A 21,575-nucleotide genomic window follows, 5' to 3' on the forward strand; every position below is an offset into this window, starting at 1 on the left:
TCAAATCCAGGAAGTTTTTAAAGCAGACAAAAAAGTGGGTTTTCAGGAGGAAAAATCGAAACTAGAAACAGAGTTGCTTGAGCCAAAATCTAAGCTAATTTCGAGAATGTATAACTTGCTGCTTAAATGGAACACACAGGATGAGATTGTCAAATCCTCTATGATAAAGTGGGCACAGGACTTGGGGCATAACATTATGTTTGAAGACTGGGAAAGGTTATGGAACACCGGAATGAAATTCACGGCATGTACTGCCTTGAAGGAAAACATTATGAAAATGATATACCGGTGGTACATGACCCCAGTCAAGCTTGCAAAGATATATCACCTGTCCGATAATAAATGTTGGAAATGTAAGGAAGAGGAAGGGACATTTTTACACCTCTGGTGGACCTGCCCGAAAGTGAAGGCCTTCTGGGAAATGATACATAATGAACTAAAAAAGCTGCTGAGATTCACCTTACCTAAGAAACCGGAGGCCTTCCTTCTGGGCATGGTAGACCAGAGGATGGTCAAGAAAGATAGAACTTTCTTTATGTACGCTACTACAGCAGCGAGGATTTTGTTGGCAAAGCACTGGAAGACACAAAATCTACCCACATTGGAAGAATGGCAGACGCAGCTGATGGACTATATGGAGTTGGCTGAAATGACTGGCAGAATTCGAGACTCGGGAGAAGAAGAAACGGAGGAAGTTTGGGAAAATTTTAAGGACTATTTGAAAAAGCATTATAAGTTGTATGAATGTTAAAAAATGCTCCTTTCTAGGAAGGTATAGCTTCAGTATCGGCAAATTTCTGAATTGATAAATAAGACACTATAAGACAGAAGTGAGATAATGAAATATTTTTATTGTGTGGAAATTAAAAATTAATGCAATTGTATTGAAATGTTTACATCAGATAACACGATAAAATGGAAGATATATTGTTATGTATAAAATAAGTTAACAAATTGCTGAGGTTTTGGTTACACAGGGAATGCAGTGCTCGGGAGATGGGGGGAGTCCATTGGATCTATGGAAGTATGTATTTGAAAGTGGAAATTTGTTTATTAAAAACCTAATAAAATATTTATTAAAAAAAAAACAAAGTCTCTCACCACAATGTTAAATGTTACTACCTGTGCACTTGGAAAGGTATAAAGGCATTCTTGGGTAGTGGTTAGAGGTGGGGTGGGGAATCTGTGATCCTCCAGGTGTTGCTTCATCCCAGCTCCCATCAGCCCCAGCCAGCCTGGCCAATCAGGGATGAGTTGGAGTCTAACAACATCTGGAGATCACTAGGTTCTCCACCCCTGGCATAGAGCATTGGACTAGGAGCGGGGAAGATCCAGTTTCAAATTCCCAGTCATCCAGGAACCTTGGGCCTGTCATCATGTCTCAACCAAACCTACTTTACAGGGTTTTTCTGAGGATAAAATGATGGTGGTGGGAAGAGTAATGTACACTGCCCTGAGCTCTTTTGATGAAGGGTAGATTATGAAAGTAGATTATGGAGGGATGTGGGTGGCACTGTGGGTTAAACCACAGAGCCTAGGATTTGCCAATCACAAGGTCAGCGGTTCGAATCCCTGCAATGGGGTGAGCCAACCTAGCAGTTCGAAAGCATGTCAAAGTGCAAGTAGATAAATAGGTACCGCTCCGGCGGGAAGGTAAACTGTGTTTCTGTGCGCTGCTCTGGTTCACCAGAAGCGGCTTAGTCATGCTGGCCACATGACCCGGAAGCTGTACGCCGGCTCCCTCGGCCAATAAAGCAAGATGAGCGCCGCAACCCCAGAGTCAGCCACGACTGGGTCCCTTTACCTTTACCTATACCTATACCATGATTATTGTTATATTGCCTGTGCAGCAGTTATCTATTTTGATGGCTTCAAGAATATTGGGGTTACTATCATTGCCATGTTGGAAAGGCTAGTTAGCACATTTGAATGGCTGACTTCATAGATCAGCCTGAGTCTTGGCTGGCAAACAAGGGTGGTTTTTTCTTTCTTTCTTTCTTAAACAGATGCATACCTCTGAACTCTTACATTTCAGCCCGTGACTCACAACCTATTTAGTGGGTGTACTTGTAATTAAACCAGTGGGGTCACAGCTAGCTTAAGCCTGAATGCTACAAATTAGCCTTAATGGTTTTGTGGATATCACTGAAAGACCACAGTGTCGAAACCACTTATTCAAAAACAGCTCTAGTAAAAGAAGTAGCAGAGTGTGTTCTTTCAGGTATAAAGGAAATATATTTTCATGTTGGTTTATAACAGAGGCAGAGATATTAATTTGCAGTAGTGACTAGAAGGAGAGAGCCAGGAGTTGGCATTTATTATTCCTTATAAATGAAGAGAGAGTGCCGTATTCTGTGTATGACTGTGTGTGTGGAAACAAGCATTTTGTGAAGGGCCATAGCTCAGTACAGTTGTACCTTGTTCTGGAGGTCCGTTCTTAACCTGAAGCACCACTTTAGCTAATGGGGCTTCCCGCTGCTGCTGCTGCTGCACGATTTCTGTTCTCATCCTGAAGCAAATACTTAACCCGAGGTGCTATTTCTGGGTTAGTGGAATCTGTACCCTGAAGCATCTGTAACCCGAGGTACAACTGTAGTAGAGCATCTGCAGATGGTCCTAGGTTCAATCCACAGCATCTTCTGGCAAGGCAAGGAGACTGTAGTGGGCAGTGTTGTGTGGCAATCTCTTGACCTGTGGTTGATCATGATGCTCCTACCTACTGGGATGGTTGGGGGGTGGACAAGGCCGGCCACTGGAAGTCACCACTGCCCCACCCCACTGTCCACTAATGCCACTCCATTGCCTGAAGCCCTGAGCTGCTTGCTGACAGTCATTGTAGACAATACTGAGCTAGGTTGACTATTGACCCAACCAGTGTTTCTTTTTCTTTAAAAAAAATGTTTAGGGGTACTCTCATTCCATCTGAGACTCAGGAAGCACCGTGATTGGAAATGAGGCTGCCATTTCTGTAGCAACAGAACTCACGATACGCCGTGCTGTTCAACGGAACTGATGATTCACTGTGCTAGAGAAGAAACTAATTTTTAAAAAGAATTTTAGTTTCTTCTCCCGTTAGATCACAAAATGTTAAGGGGTATGCGTCCCCCTGCGTTCCACCCCCAGAAAAAAGCACTGAGTCCAACTCAATATAAGACAGCTTCCTAGGTTCCTAAGGGGTGTGTATGTGTATGTACGGACATGCCTAGGGTTGTTAATATTATTATTTTTATTTTACTGTTTTTGCTTTTGTCCATCACTGCAGGAAACGTTTCTCTTGTCTCCCTGTCAGGTTGCTGTTAATGACACGGGAGCCTTGCCAATAAAAAGAATAAAATTATGTTAAATAATTTCAAATTTTTAATAATTTAAAACATTTCACATCTCTTCTCCACCCTTTACCATAAGGTCCCAGTATGGGTTACAATAAAAAATACATTTATGAAACGTTTACAGCCATAAAACAATGGCGTAAAAACAATTAAAACAGTTCCAAATATCAAAACAATATAAGCATTAAAATGTGTGATGGAAAGGATTGGCAATGTCGATATTTAAGAAAGGATATGGGACATATTTGGTGGACCTGTGCAATAGTTTAAATCATTTGGGGAGAGGTAGTAAAGATAATATCATTAATAACATCTTACATTTTACCATTGGACCCCTGATAATTTTATTACGGCATTTAGAGACACAAATAAACCATAAGGATTTAATATGGAATTTAATAGTACTTCCTTGCATGCTAGCTGCACACAAAAAAGGAAAAATAGGTCACCACCAACAGTGAAAGAGTGGTTGACCAAAAATTTGTGGAGATAACAATTTGAGCTTATGAAATTGATTAGAGTAAAAGAAGGCACACAAGAAAGAGAAAATCTGAGAGATAAATGAAACCTTCTTATTGAATTTATGAAAAATAAATATAACATAAATGTGAACAGCAGTTTTTTCTATGTAATACAACATTAACTATAACATTTATAATGTATTTATTATATGTAGTTTATCTTTTGTAATTATTGACTGCGTATATATGAGATTTAATGAAATTTGTTTATAAAACTTAAAAATACACAATAATAAACAGTGAAAACCATAAATAAAAAAGTGTAAAAACCATGATATCAGCTTCATTTCTAAAAACAATCCAAACATTTTAAAAATCCATATACAAAACCAGTTAAAAATTATGATCTGGAAACAATTGTGCATTTTAATAGCAAACATTTTTTAAAAAAGGTTTAGATGGACTTTGAAAATTTGCTTATGATAGCAGATAGATACTGCCAGAATAACATTTTTTACTGTATTTACTTTTTCTGTACCATCTTTCATTCTAGAGAGTACCAAAGTGGTTTACAAGAAAAAACACACACAAAAAACAGGTTCTGTTCTTAACCTGAGGTACCACTTTAGTTAATGGGCCTCCCGCTGCCGCTGCACAATTTCTGTTCTCATCCTGAAGCAAAGTTCTTAACCCAAGGTACTATTTCTGGCATAGCAGAGTCTGTAACCTGAAGCGTCTGTAACCTGAAGCGTCTGTAACCTGAAGCGTCTGTAACCCGAGGTACCTCTGTAATGTAACAACAAATCTTAAACCTATCTGTACAAAAAACATATCAGTAAAATATTATCAATTACAGCAGTCAGGGTGCTGAAAACTGGCAGTACAGTCTGGAAATGCCTGAGCCAAATAGCTAAGTTTTTACAGCACACTGGAAGCACCAAAAACTTAGTGCCTTCCTAATCTCAAAGAGGAAACATTCCCCATGTTGTCCAATGATGGCCTGCATGACATCATTGCCAGAGATCCTATCCTGTGCATCTTTACAAGGACATGACCCTCGCTGAGCAGAAATGAGACCGGATGCATTGTTGAACCTGTTTCTCAGGTTCCTCCCCCAGCTATCACCAGTAGCCATTTCTTTAGGTTAAAGGAGAGGGAGAGAGATGGGATTTCAGGTTAGCTCTGCTGAAAGACCAGGAACTTTTGGCTCCTACTCTCCTTAAATTATTTCTATCCCAGAAGGTCATTATGAGAACTCTGTAACTAATAGTTCTCTGGTCCCCTCCCCTCCAGTCCCGTATCCTTTGGCATGTTGTTTAGACTGGAAGCCTCTGGGAATTGAGTTTCTTATCACTGACATTGGCAATTCACTCTGGGACCGTTTATTTGCCTTTAGGGGAGATAAAAATGTTTTAAATAAGTGAGCCCTAAGGAAAAACAGGAAAAATTGTACAGCATTGAATTGACATTGCTTGTAACTTTGGAGTAAGGTTTTCACTTGTGGGAAAAAGTTACCGGTTAGCAGGATAAGTTACGAAGGACCTCTGTTTATTCAAAGACATGATCATAACCTGGGAAGAATCTTGGGTGTTTTAATCCTTTACTATGCGCTGGAAATACCTACAAGAAAATGGTGGCATTGGGCAAACGATCTAACCTATGTTATAAATTTCAAATACTTTGTGAGTTGCTCAGTAGTTGTGTTGGTGCCACAGATGAGGGTGGCATTTTGGGTGGTGAGGCTGAAGGAAGCTGTAAACCAAAACATTGGGTTGGGTCTGGCCGGATCTGGTGGGAATTTTGCAGCAGCAAACATCCAGAAATCAGGCTGGGGAACTCTGGTCTATCACAATCTCAGTTGCTGGTATTATTTGTATTAAGTTTTAAAGGATGTATTTTAAGTAAGTTTTTATTGCATAGATTGGCTTTTTATGCAGCTCAGCACATAGGCTCCCATGGGGGAAAGTGTGGTATACAAATAAAATAAAAATACGAATGTGGTCTGAGACTGGGGATCGGGGGAGACTATTTCCTGTTGGATGTCCTACAATATATATGTTGAAACTGGAATAGCACCATTTCCTAAACCTCTTGCGCCTCAAAGTGTATTCTTATCAGAGCCTTGCATCTTCTGGTTTCATAGTTATAGAAACATTTTGGTCAAATAATATTTTGGAATAGGGATCAGCAGTGGAACACTCCAAGGCAAACTGAGTGCCAGCTGGCTGCCTCCTGCCAACACAATAGAACAGAAACAGTAATAATGTGATGATGACTCTAGTGTGTGACCTCCTATCCTAAGAGTGGGAACCTTAGGCTTGGCGTACTGGATTTATCTAAGCCACACACCCTCTTCTTTGTCTGGCTGGAATTTGTCCTTGAACTCTAACAATGCTTCTTGCCTGTCTGTGTGGAGGATGCAGAGGGATGTATGTGTGTAGAAATAGGCTACTGTACCAAGGTAACATTCACATTCAATGCTCAGCTTGTTTTTGCCTCTAGTCACACCTACCACGGACATGTGGCCCTCTGAAGGTTGCTCAGGAGGCAGTGTGGCTCTTAGATGGGAAAAAGTTCTTGACCCCCCTCACAAAGTGATCCTTCAATAAAATTAGTTATTTACCAGTGCATTTGGCTTTGTACTGGCCCTCAGTGAATAGTACAATATAGCAACTGACTTTCCCATATAGACTTGCCTGCAGGAGAGGCACTGCTGTTAGATCTGCCACGCTGCGAAGTTCATGGGGTGGTGGTTCACGAGAGGACCTCCTTTGCAGTGGAAAGCCCTCCCCTTCAAGGTGTGCCTGGCCCCATAACTGGACATGTATTGGTGATGATTCAAGACAATCCTTTTTTTGTGCAGGCCTTCTTTTAGGGAATTGGGATAAGATCAGAATTATCCACCAGCACTAATTCTGCAGTATCATTGCTCGTTTGGTTTTGCTGTTTTACACGTTTTGTTTTGTGTTTTAGTGCAGTCTTCTCCAAGCTGAGAAGATATCGCTCTCATCATCCCTGACCATCGACTACACTGGTTAGGATGAACAGGAGTTGTAGTCCAAAACCAGATGTTGTGAAGTCCTGGTTTGTTTGCATTAGGCAAACAATACTTGCTATATTAAACTGCATATAACCTGACCTGGAATTGCATGGTCTGTGTGCTATAGATCCATATAAATGAATCAATAATTGAGAGAGGTTTGCCACCTAATGTGCAGAACAGAAGCCAAAAGTCTACTGATGGTTCCGGAGGAAAGAAATGTGCAATTTATTCCTTTAATTAATTAAGATTGCTTTTCTACACACAGGCATCTGGGAGAAATCCACATGGAGTTTGGGGAGGATTTGTTCTGAATAGACATGCACAAGATTGCACTGCATACGTATTTATTACATAGCTGCAAAAGAGTCAAAGGGGGCAGATCTGCAAAGAGTGAACTAATTTTGCCTTCAGGAGGTTGGTTAGGCTGAGAGACAGTGACTGGCACAAGGTCATTCACTAAGTTTCATGGCCCAGTCCAGAGTTGAACCCAGATCTCACTAGGCTGAAGGACAGTTCTATTCACAGTATTAATCCTATATGTCACTTTGTTTAATAACTGCTCAAACAACTGCACAATATCCTCAGCTACTAAATTAATGTCCAAATAATAACAACAGTTGTACTAGTCGTAATAAAAATATTCTCTACCAAAAGTGTTCTGGCTTAGAATTTAAACTGACAAATTTATTCCATAGTTAGCCGTTTCTGCTACCGCTTACATTATCAGAACAGTTCATCCTAATATTTAATGCAATTTTCCTTTGGCCTGACTAAAAATATATATGTCCCCATACCTTTGTTTATTATTTGATTACTAAGCACTTGATGCCTGGCAGATCAGAAAGTTCTGCCTGTTGGCTAATTCACATATGAAACGCATCCCTCTGTGTTGTTGCCATCGTCTTATCAGAATGGAAGAACAGATCAGACCAAAGATTCATCTTGCCCTGCAACCCATTCCTAATAGAGGAGAGTCAGATGCCTCTGGCGAGCTCACAAGAACAACAAAGTAGATAGGGAACTTTTTCTACCTTGGTTGTAATACTAGAAACTAGAGTCATCAGAAACTCTGAATGTTGGAAGATTCAGGACAGACAGAAGGGAGGGTTTTGGTTTTTGTGTGTGATTTTTCCAGCATCATGGAAAGCCTGGGCTCTTTGTCAGGTATCAATCTCTTCAAGGGGATCCTCAGCATCGAATTCAGGGGCCCTGCCTGTTGAACAGGAGCAACTCTCAAGCTCTGTACCAAAATGCTGTTGAGAGATTCACGTCACCCTGGATGCACACTGCAATCAAGTGGCCCAACTGCCTGCCACTTTGCCAGTGATGGTGTTTAAATTCCCAAGAACGTTGCAACACAACACTGTGACACTTAAGGGAATGCTCCTCATAAATCCTAATTAAGGAAGACAATAAAGCAAAATTTTACAGAACTTTCACATATAAAATTGGGCCTGGACAGGTTCCAGGGTCCCCCCCCCCCCAATCTGCCACCCAACAGTCAACTCGCTGTGTGGTTGTCATGTGCCTGATGTGAACACGGATGACCTCAAAATGGCCTTCGGGACAATCGTGTGTTGAGCAAAGGCAACCTCAGAACTCGTATTTAACTAAGTTGGGGAATAATAATGGAGAAATCCTTTGTTGATGATGTGTCTGCAAAGGCAATAGGCGTTTTAAGAGCGATGGATGTCAGTCTTACAGGCTTTTGGGGAGAATTGCAATTTATGACATGTTAGGATAAACAGTTGGATTATATTTCTGAAAAACGTGTTCCATCAGGTAAAATCGTTGTGATTATAGGCTCTAGTAGTTTAAGTAAGGAAGTTATGCACTAAAAGGTTGAAATTGTAAAACACGTTTGCTTGTGCTTAACTGCTAATCCTTCCCTGTATCTATGTTGAACAAACTACAAGAAGATGAGAGAGAGGAAAAACCACCCCTCCTCCTCAGCATTAAACAATAAAGGCATAGATGGCACGCTGTTTCATCTTGATAAACAAAGGCAGCTATGCTGTTTTCTTTCAAGATGTAACCGTCACTGGTCTTTCTATTTTGTCTCAGTGCGGAATACGAGTTAAGAAACTAGTTTCGTTGATTTCAATGTGACTAAAATTAAACTGATGCTTAACTCTCATTGAAAGCAGTGGAACTGGGGAAATGCTTAAATTTGGCTGGGCTGTACCTCAGTTTAAATCTTCTTGTGGTTTCCCCCCCTCCTGTGGAAGGGGGAAAAAACTTTATAATTCTGGCTGGATGAACTGATCAATGTTTATATTCATTATAAGTCACCCACACCTTTTGGAATTCCTGCTGCAAAAAGTGTCTCACTTTGTGGGTAACCTGGTTTCAAAGAAAACAAATAGTCTGTTAATTAAAGCAAACAAACAAAATAGATGTGCTTGACACTACTGGACAGCAGAATAAAAAAGACCCTTCAGTATCTCGCTTTATGTAATTTATACAATTTAGATGTTTAGGGTCTCAAAAACAGATGGGCAAGTACTTGAAAGAAACAATAGAATAACCGACCCATGCATATTAGAAGTTACAATCAAGCAATTATTATTTGAGCTCAAGAATGAGTTGGAAATATTTATTTTAGGCTAACTAAATGGACCTCATGAGGCCCTTTGTGTATCCACATATTGTGCCAATCAGAAGCATGTGCTAAAGCCTTGAGCATGAGGTAGAAATTTTCTCCGTATTTTTTTTCATAAATAAATAACTTTGCTTGTGGAAAAAGATAACCCAAAACACTTTGCTGCATCTTTGTTTTGTTTTTGGTTTTATCAAGTTCTTTGTGGCTCTTTCCCCAGTTAACTTTAGCTGCTTATTAATTAGCCTCTTTTTGATATTTGGTTTATTTTAAGGGAAAATGCTGCAGATGTCAGACAGACTATTTTAGAGGTGCTTTGCTAATACAGTTTTTCCAGGATTTTCCTGTTGGAAAATAATACAGCTCGGCCTTACTATTTATGAAGTAGAGATGGGTGTGTTGGGTGGGGATCATTCTAGCATTTCGTTTTTTAACCTGGCCATGTAAATCCTTAGGAGTTATTGTCCGAGTGATATGTTGGAAAGGATACGTGCATCATTTCAAAAAGTTTGTGCTTATGGTAAGATGCGTTAGTTATCAGTAATTTTACACAATAGTTTTAAGTGAATTCACATCTGGGGAAATTGGGGACAAAGTTACAGACTGAGCTGTTTGAACCTTTGTTAGAATTTCTTTTTCAAAATCACCTTGTGATGATACTGAAGTCCATATGAAAGGGAAGAGAATTCATTTTTGTAAAGCCTGATTCTATCAGTGCCAGGGGCATGTAAGAAGCAATCACCTTTATTTTTTGTTTTATACTTTCCATTCACAGTGCCAGCTGACAAGCTTGTTCAGGCATATTCAGTTTGCTCCCTCGCAGTCGAATCCATGACCCAGTTATCCCAAGGGACCTACTGTTTCACCTGATTCATATTCCTGAACCTAACATGATGCTACCAGATTAACTTACTTGCATGTTGGGTCGCAAGTCACCTAGAGACAAGACTTTGTTTAGTTTAAGCTAAGTATTCTAGAGTCTTCTAAAACCTTATTGATGGAAAAATGAACGCCAGTCCTTGTTTGCGTAAATTATTCCAGACATTGTCTCTGTCTAAAATTTCTTCAGCAATCGGATTTAGAGCTTAATAAAATAAAACGTGCAGATCTTGCTTCCCCAAAGAGTGCTTATAGTAGATATTAGCAATGTACTACAGTAAATTATTCCACCATTAAAAATGCAAATAGTCCTTAGTAACAGACTTTAAATTCCACCACAGATATGAGTATTACTTTTCTTAGCTTTCCCAACTGAATTTCTGGTGATGGAGTATATAATCAGTCCTCCACATCATGTAATGATTTTCCTCTCCCTCTTTAAAGTAACATGCTATATGTCAGATAAAGCAACTACATTTTACTTACCTCACAAGTTCACCTCTTGCCTGTGAATTATTGCATTCGTATTCATGAAGTGCTTATCAGACAAAACCTACAAAAGAACATAAGTAAGCTTGTGGGGTGGGTGGTGGAGGAATATGAATTAATGAGTTAGTTTACACATCTTCCAGTATATTATACAAAAGATAAGCAAACGATTAATCTAGCAAAACAGGCCTTGGTTTATTTCAAATTAATTTTTGCTTTGTTTGCTAAATTGAAATATTTTTAGTTGCATTGTGCGCCCCTCCCCACCACCAAAAGGACACTTTTCAGGGAAACATTGTATATGAAGTGAAACGTATTTTGTGCGAAATAACTTTATGTCTAGCTAATAATTAGCTTTTTCATGCTTCCTGGCTGGATAATCTCTTACTAGGAGCGAGAATAAACTAGATTACGACTGCTTGAAGTCTGAAGCCAATTTAAAATGTATTACAAAGGGGAAGCACACCACAGCAAGTAATCTATAGGAAGGGGGGAAAGGGTTCTACAAGTGTCCCACAAATGTTTGCCTTCTTTTTAGCACCACTTTGTTTCACACTGAAAATTGTTTCACAGAAAATTTTTCCTTAGAGGATTTTTTTTTTATATGTCATAGACGGCTGGTAATTCACAGTATAGGGAATTTGCCTTTTGTTAATTAGAAGTTTCCATACGAGAGCATACTGTATATAACTGTACACCACCTATATGATAAAACCCTTCAGGGGCTCGGCACTGCTGTTCATGCGGCGTCTTGCTTAGGGTTGCATTAAAAAGGAATGACCTAATATGAAAAAAAAAGCAAACGAAAGTTACTTGCACTACTAACCAACTCTCGATTTGGGCTGTTAGATGTTTTTCTAAGTCTCTCTCTCTCTCTCTCTCTCTCTCTCTCTCTCTCTCTCTCTCTCTCTCTCTCCCCCATAGAGCAAGGGACTTCAAACCATAAAATTGCATGCAGGCTCTTTTTCATGCTGTGACTTTTCCAAATCCATCTTTCCCAAGGCAGGCAAGCTGAGGATCTCTTCTGATCCCTCCTGTGGAAAGGTGAGCTCCCAAACTTGCACCAGCCCTGGACAAGGCCCCCCCACCCCCATGCAAAACCAGGGGCAGCTCTTTCGCACTGCATGCAGAACTCCCCAAGTTCAATCCCTGGCATCTCCAGGTAGGGAAACCCCCCCCCCCATTTTAAACAACCGCATTGAGGCAGCCAGTGGCCTGACTGGGTGCAAAAGCTTCTCTGAAAACTTCCTGTGCGGGGCATTTCTTTTTCTTTCCTTTTAAAAAAATGAGTTTTTTTTTGGGGGGGGGAGGAGAAAGTCTCCCTCCTTTTGCACAAGTGAACCCCCCCCTTGCTGGTGCTCTCCCCTCTCCTCTCCCCACCCGTCAGGGGCAAAGACGTGTGAATGATGTGATTCTTCCCCGGCCGCCTTCGCCTCGTGGGGCTGCTGCTGCCGCCGCCGCCGCTGCTGCGAATTGCGCGAGCGAGCGAGCGGAGACGGAGGAGGAGGAGCCGCCGGAGGAGGAGGAGGCCGGGCTAAGGCCGGCAGCGGCGAGAGGGGACGCCTGCACTGTCTCTTTAAGGGCTCTCCGTCTGGGGTGGCGCTTTTCTCTCGCTAAGGCTCCCTTTGATATTAATAGTGTTGGTGTCTTGAAACTGACGTAATGCTCGGAGACTGAGGTCCTGACAAGCGATAACATTTCTGATAAAGAGCTGATCTCCTTTGCAATCTCCAAAAGCCTCCTCGCCTCTCCTCCTCCTCCTCCTCCTTTTTTGGGGCTTGTTTGTGCCACTAGAAGCCAGGCTCTCTCTCCCTCTCCCTCTTTCCTTTTTCATAAACATAACCAGGCAGATCCAGGTCCTCCTTTGCGCTTCCCCCTTTCTCTCTCTCTCTCCCCATCAGCAGAGGGGGCGAGAAGGGGGGGGGTTTGTAAAAGCAAATCTTTATTTTCCCCTCTCTCTTTCTCCCTCCCCTTCTTTTTCTTCCTGCTTTTAACCCCCGATTCTCCCTCTCTCTCTGTCTTCCTCCTCCTTTCTCTCCCCCCTCCTCCTTCCTTCCTTCTCTCTTTCTCTCTTACCCCCCCCCCCCGCTTTCCACCTCTTCCAAAATAATCCAAGATCAACTCTGTTGCAAACAACAGAAAGACGGTTCATGGCTCAAGCGACAGTTCCACCATCTTTCAAGCTGCTCCGGTTATTATTATTATTATTACTGCTGATTAATCAACAGGTAAGTGGCGGCGGCGGCGGTGGGAGATGTTAAAAGAACCGGGCCTGTGGGGAGGTGGGGGCCGCTTTGGAAAAGAACAACATCAGGGGCTGTGTTTTGTGTGTGTGTGTGTGTGTGGTTGTTGGGGAGGGCAGGAGAGGTGGAGATCGGAGGTGGTGGGGGGGAGGAGGAAGAAGAGGGGAGGGAGGTGGGGGGCCGGTTGCGCGCAAATCCTTTCCTGCTTCTGGCGATCACTGCGTATGTGACTCTGGTTTTTTTTAAAAATTTATTTATTTATATAAAAAGGATCTTCTCCAAATGGTCTATCGCCTGTGTGCGTTATGCCTGCGTGCGCAATGAGAAATCAGAGCTCCGAAAGCAGGGTGCGTTGGAAAGAGGGGGGCGAGTTTGGTGGTGTTGTAAAGAAGGGGGTGTTGTTAAAATAGTGCAAAAGAAGAAGTGAAAGTGCATGGAGGTTTTTTTTTAAAAAATAAATATATTTTTTGCAATTATTTTTTTTAATAAAACCTCCCTCTCTCTCTCTCTCTGCTTGGCCTGGCTTTTGTGGGTCAAAACCATGTGTTGATGCTTGGGAAATGGGCGACTTGAAAACTTGCAGTAGCCCTGTTGGTGGTGGAGTCAGCGGGGGTCAAGTTCAGCAGCCGAGGAGAGAAGGGAAAAAAAGGGAAGCCCTTCCCCCTTACGCTCCCTCTCTCTCTCTCTCTCCCGCCCCCCACCCGAAAAGAACTTCTAAAGCTGCCGGTGTCTTTCCTGACTCCCCTCCCTTCCTACGTGCATAGCTTTGATTTAATTCCTCCAAACCCCCCCCCCCCAAATGTAGAAAAGGAAAGGAGGGGTGAAGGGGAAGAAAGCCCAGAGATATTCTTAAAAAGAAAAGTTTTGCCAATCTTGCACCCAGAGAGAGTGCAGAGACCCTCCAGAGTTTGGGCACCTTGGTGATTTGTTCCCAGAGGAAATTGCTTTCTTTTAGAAGGATAGAAGAAAAGGAAAGAATGGGGACCTGTGACAAAAATCCAGGCTCAAGAGAGAGACCATCGTGAAAAGTAGTAAGTTCGGGGTGGGGGGGGGAGGGAGGAAACTTTATTATTAATTTTTGCGTGATGTGTGTGTAACTTGTGGATGGGGAGAGAAGTTTGATGGGTGTTGCGTTGTGTAATATATGCGTTTAGGAAATGGGGAAGGGGAGCACTCTCTCCTGGTCTCTCACCACCGACACCCCCCAGCAAAAGAAAAGGTGATGTGGTTGGTGGTGGTAGGGACGGCATCTTTTAAACGAGTTAAAAACTTTCTCCCTTGAAAGGCCAGGACCCCCCTGTTCAGCTCTCTGAGTTCCTACAAGTTACTTCGTTTAATTTTCAGACCCCCCCCCCATCAATAATTTGAGATCCATGTGGCAGATCCCCCCCCCAGGACTGAATGAATGGAGAGGTGGAAAGTTCCTAATACTTTAAGAAGGAAAGATTGCAGTTGTTCTGATAGTAACTTGGGATAAATATACCGAGGGGAGGCAAGTGGGATGGTTTGTTATTAAAAGCTCCAGGAAGAAGCTCTCGCCCCCCCTTTTTTGGGGGGTGGAAGGGGTACTGTGCAAACTTGACACTTTCTACCCCATAGGTCTCTCCCCCTCCCTTTCTCTAATCTTTGCCTTTGATCATAAAGGGACGCTTGCTAGATTTCACTAGCACTTCTCAGGGTCGACTTGTGCTCTGTTGTTCAGGAGAATTTTCCTCTGATGTTTCGGTAGGTTTGAGTTAGTGCATTCCTTTTATTTTTATTTTAAACCACTTTCCGGTAAACAATGTGTTATTTAAGGCTTCGGTGCCTTTAGCAACTTTAAAAAAAAAAAAAAGATTGAGAGAATCAAAGTACGTACATATCAATGTAAGTTGCTATGTTTTTTCCCAATCCGCAAATGTCAACCTTCTAAATTTCATTGACTGAAAGAGAAGGAAGGAAAGAAAAAGAAAAAAAAAGACAGAGGCCAAGTGATGGAGTAAACACGAGGACTCATAAGGAACCTTCTTTCCATTCATCCTTTTGCCAATGAGCAGGAAGTACTGTAACAAAGTTGGAAAAAATACAGTTGAGGAAAAAGTGCAAGTGGGAATTGGGAATCAGCATTCTAGTGGACAGCTATTTTGTGTGTGAATACGTGAGCTTCTTGTGAATGCTCCTGCTTGCTAAGGATCATAGTAAAGAATAATGATAGGATGGGAATCCAGACTTTTGGGTGGGACTTGCGTTTTCTTGTTCCTTTTTATTTAAACATATTTAACACTACGTTGCTGTTGGAGGAGTTCATCTGCTCTTCTCTTGGCATTCGTGGTTTTAAAGATTGCACACACACACACAAAACACAAAAGGCAAGTGTTACAAATGGTAAAGTGCAATTCATTGGTAAAAGTTAGTTCCTGATTGGGACAAACAAGGAATTAAGTTTACAGTTGTCCTTTCTGAAGAGAAGGCACAGCTTGTCCTCATCTTCACAATAGTCCATTGGGTAAGAAAGCCTTTTCAAGCATTTTCGCCAGAGTGACAAATTAGAATCTTAGGAAAAGCAAACTCTAAAGGAAGATTTGTTTTTTAATTTTTTTAAAAAAACAAACTTATTTTTTACAAGTCCCATTGCTCATGGATGTAAATGCAGGGCTTTCATGAGAACACCAACTATTTCCTGTAAATCGTGAAGCTGACAAAGCCGTCTGGAAATGATATCAACATTTTGCAAGGTTTTTTTTCTTTTGGTTTTTTTTTTTACAACTGTAGTGAAAGTTTGTTACAAATATAGCTAATCCAAACAAATGGAGCACTTCACTTCCCCCGCTTTAAAAGAAGACATAAAGGCCTTTCTGTTTCCTTCTTTTTAAAAAGATGTAAAAGTTGGTTAAGAGGACACATCCCCAACCATTAGCTTCATAGAAATCCTCAAAACCTTCAGTGCCATATTCGTAATCAAAAGGGAGATGATTAAGTTTAGAGCTGTCTCCAAGAGGAGGAAATGTAGTACTCAGCTTACTATGCTACTTCTGGGTGTTGTGGACAATAGTAATAAGAATATAGCATCACCTTTTAGGGAGACTGGTTTTTTAAAAGATATATCTTAAAGCCAGCTTGTGATAGTTTTCTCGTAGTTTTCAGACTACATTTCTTGGATTAGGAGGTGATCTCAGGTAGATCAGATAGCAATAAAATGTACTGAAGATAGAGCTATAAACTTGACTACACAAAATACATTTTGGAGGTTTAAATCAATAATCAAATGGTATATCTTATTCTTATAAAGATATTGTATCATAATTGCCCCCGCTAAAAACCTTGCAGGTATAGTTTTGAGGTGTTTGAGCCTCAACATATGTTTTCATTTGTGAAGTATAAGCTGTTATGACAAGGATTTGCTCTAGAGTAGTTTGATGGCTTTCAAATTCCTTGCTCAAAGTAAGCACTTGCAGAACTCTGATCTAAGGCTTCAGCTAGCCAGCTTAGCCAATACTTTCCTTAGAATGCCTTTTAAAAATGCCTTCATCTCATAAAGGAAACAATAGCTTTTCCAAGTATTTGTGGAATAGCACTGTGTATAGTTTCTAACTGTAAATAGCACTGTTATTTTAACTTTTGTGTGTGTATGTTTGTGTGTGTGTATCAGCACGAGGTACTTAATTATTTTGTTTATTCCTATGAAGTTCTAAGAGTCTAAGTAAGTTCCACTGAGTTTACTGATTTACTTCAAAGTAAATGTGCACAGTGTTTCAGCCTTAATGAATGTACCATATCTGCTGTGCTTGAAGAATGTGCCTGTATACATATAGACCGCTTGCTTGCTGCCGCTCTGCTCATTAAAGACAGTAAAAGCAAAATTGTTGAAGAGCTTCTGACAGTGGCTGCTCGTTAGATTTCAGCATTCAGACAATATTTTGTTGATTGAAACCATTAAGGACTGTCTTACGTTTTCCAGTCCTTAAGGTCTCAACGACTACTTCCTTCTTGCTGTTGTGGTTCGAAGATAGTTTGGTATCTATGATTCTATGCTTTGTGTGGCCATTTGAAAGTGACCTTCACCTTAGGAAAGGTGGAAGTGTGCACAAGTTAATAATTTCAAAAGTTTCTTTAAAAATATTGATGAAAGTGAAAAGCATGGGTATCACCATTACTTTTGCACGGAATAATCAGTGAAAGCTTCAAAGTTTGTTTTGTATGTGTTTGGATATATATACTGTTGACCTATCGATATTTGGCAATTCTTAAGTAATAACGTTAATTGACACCTTATCAGATCTTACCTGTAGCTACAGTTGACAATCTCAATTGTCGTTTCTGAATGCACCAAACTAAACGTTGTTTAAAAGTTTATGGCAAAATATTCATGGAAGTTCATAATTAAACGTATTCTAACATGTCGGGTTGGGAGTCTGAAAAAAGTAATTCTCTGTTTACAGATAAACCAAGTGGGAATTGGTGACGTTTTCAATGTGCTTTCTCTTGTAACAAACTTCTGGGCCATGGTCATGAGTGGATTTAAGTTCCACACCGAATTCAGTGAAACTTAACTTTTGCCGTAATGTTTTTGGGATCAGGCTGTTGGTTAAAGCATTGGCTTCGGACAGCGATATATTCTGATATTCAGATTTTTGGTTTGTGTGTAAAATGAAGCTATTCATTCCAGCAGACTGACAACTTTCCATTTGCTGTTTGCCTTTGCTTAATTTAGTTTCCTCAAGACAACTAGTAAGGTAGTTTAGATTTGTATTTTTGGCAATGTTGGGTAACCATAAATGCAGAGTTTTCTGTCCCAAGTATTACACCTCACAATTCACAACGTGAGTAATTCAAATATACAACTGTATTTCCCGCTCCCGCCCCCCCTAAAAACACAAGAAAGTCTTTGTTGGTGAGTTTCAACCTTTTGAGGTTCTCAGGTTAAAAGGAAGTCTAGGGGTTGCCTTTTTCAGGTGTTGGTAGCTATTATCAACTATTAGTATTGCTGTCAGTCAGTTAACTAATTTCATGTGATTAATTATATACCTTTTAACTGATTAGTTAACTCTTTGATTAACATTAGCGTATTTCCAAGACACCTGCATATTTGCAATTTTCTGATATGTTGGAAGACAGCTTCCACTTGTTCGAAAGAAGGATCATCTTTAATATCTTCCTTTTCATTTCTTATTTCAGTAGCACAGTGAAAGCAGGATTAAAACAAACAAAATCAATTTTCAGCCCCACAGATTTAACACATCACGATATCAGTTAATCAACTTAACCTTCAGTTGATTGATCCACTGATTCGACTCTCTTAAAAACTAATAATTATGGTTTTTCTTATTAATACCACTGAATAAGGTATTTATATTTATTTGTTCCTAAATATACGTTTTATTCTAAGCTGTGAGTGTATGTGCACACACACTTTTAAAAGGGGGATATTTTTAAAATCTGTATTATGCTTTCTGAACTTCCTCCTTATATATTGTTACAACAGAGCTATGATTTAGCTGTGACAGTTTAAAACCTCCACCCAAATTTTGATAGTTCTGTGATTACTTTCAATTTAATGGAAGATGAGAAGGAAACCCAATTGTTGTTTAGTTTTATTGACTTTTGACAACTTTTGAAAAAAGTGCGTACAAGCAAGGAAAGCTGACCCATTAACTTCAATAGGATTAAGAGCACAATGTTATGCATGTTTACTCAGATACAAGGTTTAGTTTAATAGAACTTTTCCTGGTAACTGCATAAGATTTCAGCCTGACAGCATAGACCTAGGCATGTCTCCTCAGAAGTAAGTCCTATAAAGTTCAATGGGAGTTACTCCCAGATAAATGTGCATTGCATTTTAGGGAGAATTGGTTTAAGGCTATAGTCTGTGCGCATTTAGCTAGCAGTATGCCCCATTGAACGCAGTGGAGCTTCCTTTAGAGTAAACCTATGCTAGGTTTATTGTGCTAGAAATCCTACTGCAGTGATTCATTATCTGCATAATTCACCTAGATTTGAAATGGTTGGATTTAAACCAGTTTAATCCCAATTCTGTTGAAAAACCTGAATAATCTTATACCCTTCTTTATGATAGTAGAGTATATTAATGCGCACGGGACTCTATTAGTTCAAATAAGTCTGAGTCAGGGATCCAGTTTATAGTGGGCACATTACAGTTTATTAAAACAGTTAAATCACTGTATTCTAAATATTTACTAAAGGTGTAACTGGGTTTTAATTTTAGATTTACATTCACATTACTTTATATAAGTGTCTTCGGAGCTATCTATTTAGAAGGGTTTGTGGAAGTTGGTGTCAGCGGCCTGCAGCAATGGTTGTCCTAAAAGTTTTCCCCAACTATTATTTAAAATGATAGTGTACAGTTATAGCTTGCAACTGTGTGGCCCGATGCCCCACTTTTCAGCCGGAAAAATTAAAGGGAAGTGTGCAACTGGGCAGTATTCCACAGGGATATTGAATATGAATTTATTTTCTTGATGGGTGTGTGTGTGAGAGGGGAACCCTGTAATCGTTAGCAATTGTTCCTGGAATCATTTGGAAAGCCTCACTCACCTGAACATAACTTGCGCATTCCCACTAGTTCAGTTGCCTGGTTTGCAGCCTCTTCCGTAGTCTCTGTGTGTGAATGAATCGCTGAGATGTCCATAAAAATGGTGGCTAGCTTATTAAGTTACATGGGGGCAATGTTGTGTGTGTGAGGGAGAATAACATGTTAAAGAGACTTTCCTCACCACGTGTCTCAAATTCAGCATGGTTTTCCGTATGGCTCAACAAAAATGCGCGTGGAAACGTTTTGCTGCCTTTAGTAGCCCGCTCTGTAGTGTCGCATAATTTCCCCATCGGAGTTGGGCATGTTCTAGGATATGAATCATCCCATAAAATAGCCTTCCTGAAGAAGGTCGTTTGTTAGTATTGATAACCGAAAGGAGACACATGCATTCACAAACTCCAAGGCACGCATGTGGAACGTGGGAGGGCTGCGTGTTCCTTGCTAAACTGATCATTTAAGATCATCTGGGGAGAGTCTGCTTGTGGCAGTGCAGCCAACATAATATCACAGGACGGAAACCCCAAAATGGGTGATTTCTTCCATTGCCCCTTCCCTCTGCCGTATGTGAAGCGTCATCCATCAGTTCCTTCAGACTTCTTGTGAAGGCATATCTTTTTGCCCAGGCTGCCTTTGACCCGTAAGACTGGACCTTTTTATTACTGGATTTCTGTTGGGTTATTATTATTATTATTATTATTATTTTTAAAAACTACTTCACATTACTGTTTGACAGTTTTTATGCTTGTACCTCTGTTTTTATGATACTGTCATACTGTTCTGTGTTAGATTTCTTTGCATGCCACTTAGGGATTTTGAAATATTAAGCGGTTGAGATAGGTTTTAAGTAAAATTCTAACAACCGCTTTCCATTGGGGGGAAATGAACTGTGCTGAAGTTTTCCTTGCGTGTTCTATTCAATCAGTGTTTTTTGTGTGTTTGCACAGACACACTCTAGTTCCAAAACTGTAGGCAAATCAATAAGATTTCCTCTCCCATTACTTTTTGCCCCCTCCCAAAACCAGATTAACGTTTACTTTCCCTCCCAAAATTTAGTTGATAAAAATACTTTAATTTTTCAAAATGTACCTAGCTCTTTTAAAAAGTGCTATAAACCCTTTACAAGAGGCTAGACACCTTCCCCTGGTGGTTTTATTTATTCGAGAAGGAAACTTTCTCTCCCTCTTTTCTTGCACGCGCTCTCTCCCTCTTTTTCTTGTTTTCTTTAAACCGACTGACGTAATGCCAAACTTTGCTTTAAAAGAACAGACAGAAGTAATTGGTAGCTTTTAACTTTTAATAATGTTCTGGATTGGTTTTAGTGGCCTAACTGCCATTTTTAAAAAAGAACTCAAGTAAAACCGGGCTTGAAGCCTGAAGAAGAAAGACCCTGTTGATGCAGTTATTTTTATTCTTGTTTTTTCTTCTTAATAAAAAAAATCATTCCTGCTGAGCTTTGCTGCGTTTCTCCGAATGCGTTTTGTGAATGCTGGTGCATTTTAGGTTATGCTAACTTCAGACTGGCTGAGAAAAAGGAAAGCGTCCCCACAAAGTTTTTAAAAAATGTTACGGCTCTTTTCGTCCCTCCTCTTTAATCAATCTGTATTAATTTCAATCAATAATCGCTACTCTCAGGCTGGTTAGTACTTCTTCTTCTTCTAAGCAACATCAAGGAATAATTTACACCTGTTATTCTACAGCAAGAAACATATGAGGACAATGGAAAAAAATTACATGGGCAAAAGGGGTGATCGGCCTGTTCCAAAACAACAAAGCAGAATTTAAAATAAATTGATTCATTCTCTCCCCCCCCCCCCGGTTGCTACTTATTTTAAACTTCTTTGGAAAGTCGAACATCTACTGAGACAGGAAACAGTCGACCATTAACATATGCTGCATAAGACAGTAATTTAACTTTTTTTTTAAAAAAAGGTTGGGGTTTTAAAAACTTATTTGCTTTATCATCTTCCACAATCACGTTTCCTCTTTCCATTCTCCCAGTTGGG

General features: G+C 40.3%; 1 protein-coding gene and 1 long non-coding RNA gene across 6 annotated transcripts in view; one reads left to right on the forward strand and one right to left on the reverse strand.

Annotated features, from left to right (window-relative positions):
- Window positions 1–4,585: 4,585 nt before the first annotated feature.
- Window positions 4,586–11,676, reverse strand: LOC309374239. Its single transcript, XR_014170437.1, has 3 exons — window positions 11,627–11,676; window positions 10,798–10,864; window positions 4,586–8,229 (listed from the first exon to the last, which is right to left on the reverse strand). It is a non-coding gene; the product is annotated as an uncharacterized lncRNA (long non-coding RNA).
- Window positions 11,677–12,332: 656 nt separating this feature from the next.
- The window catches only part of TRPS1 (transcriptional repressor GATA binding 1), a 232,240-nt gene continuing 222,997 nt past the window's right edge, over window positions 12,333–21,575 (forward strand). For 3 of the 5 annotated variants that reach the window (XM_081918656.1, XM_081918657.1, XM_081918658.1), the window contains exon 1: window positions 12,334–13,028. The gene's annotated coding sequence lies outside the window, so the exon portion shown is untranslated. Of the gene's footprint in view, window positions 13,029–21,575 lie in introns of all 5 variants that reach the window. The other 2 variants (XM_081918655.1, XM_081918659.1) reach the window with 2 other exon arrangements.

Source organism: Podarcis melisellensis (assembly GCF_964234715.1).
Source record: "Podarcis melisellensis genome assembly, chromosome: 7".
Lineage (NCBI taxonomy): Eukaryota > Metazoa > Chordata > Lepidosauria > Squamata > Lacertidae > Podarcis > Podarcis melisellensis.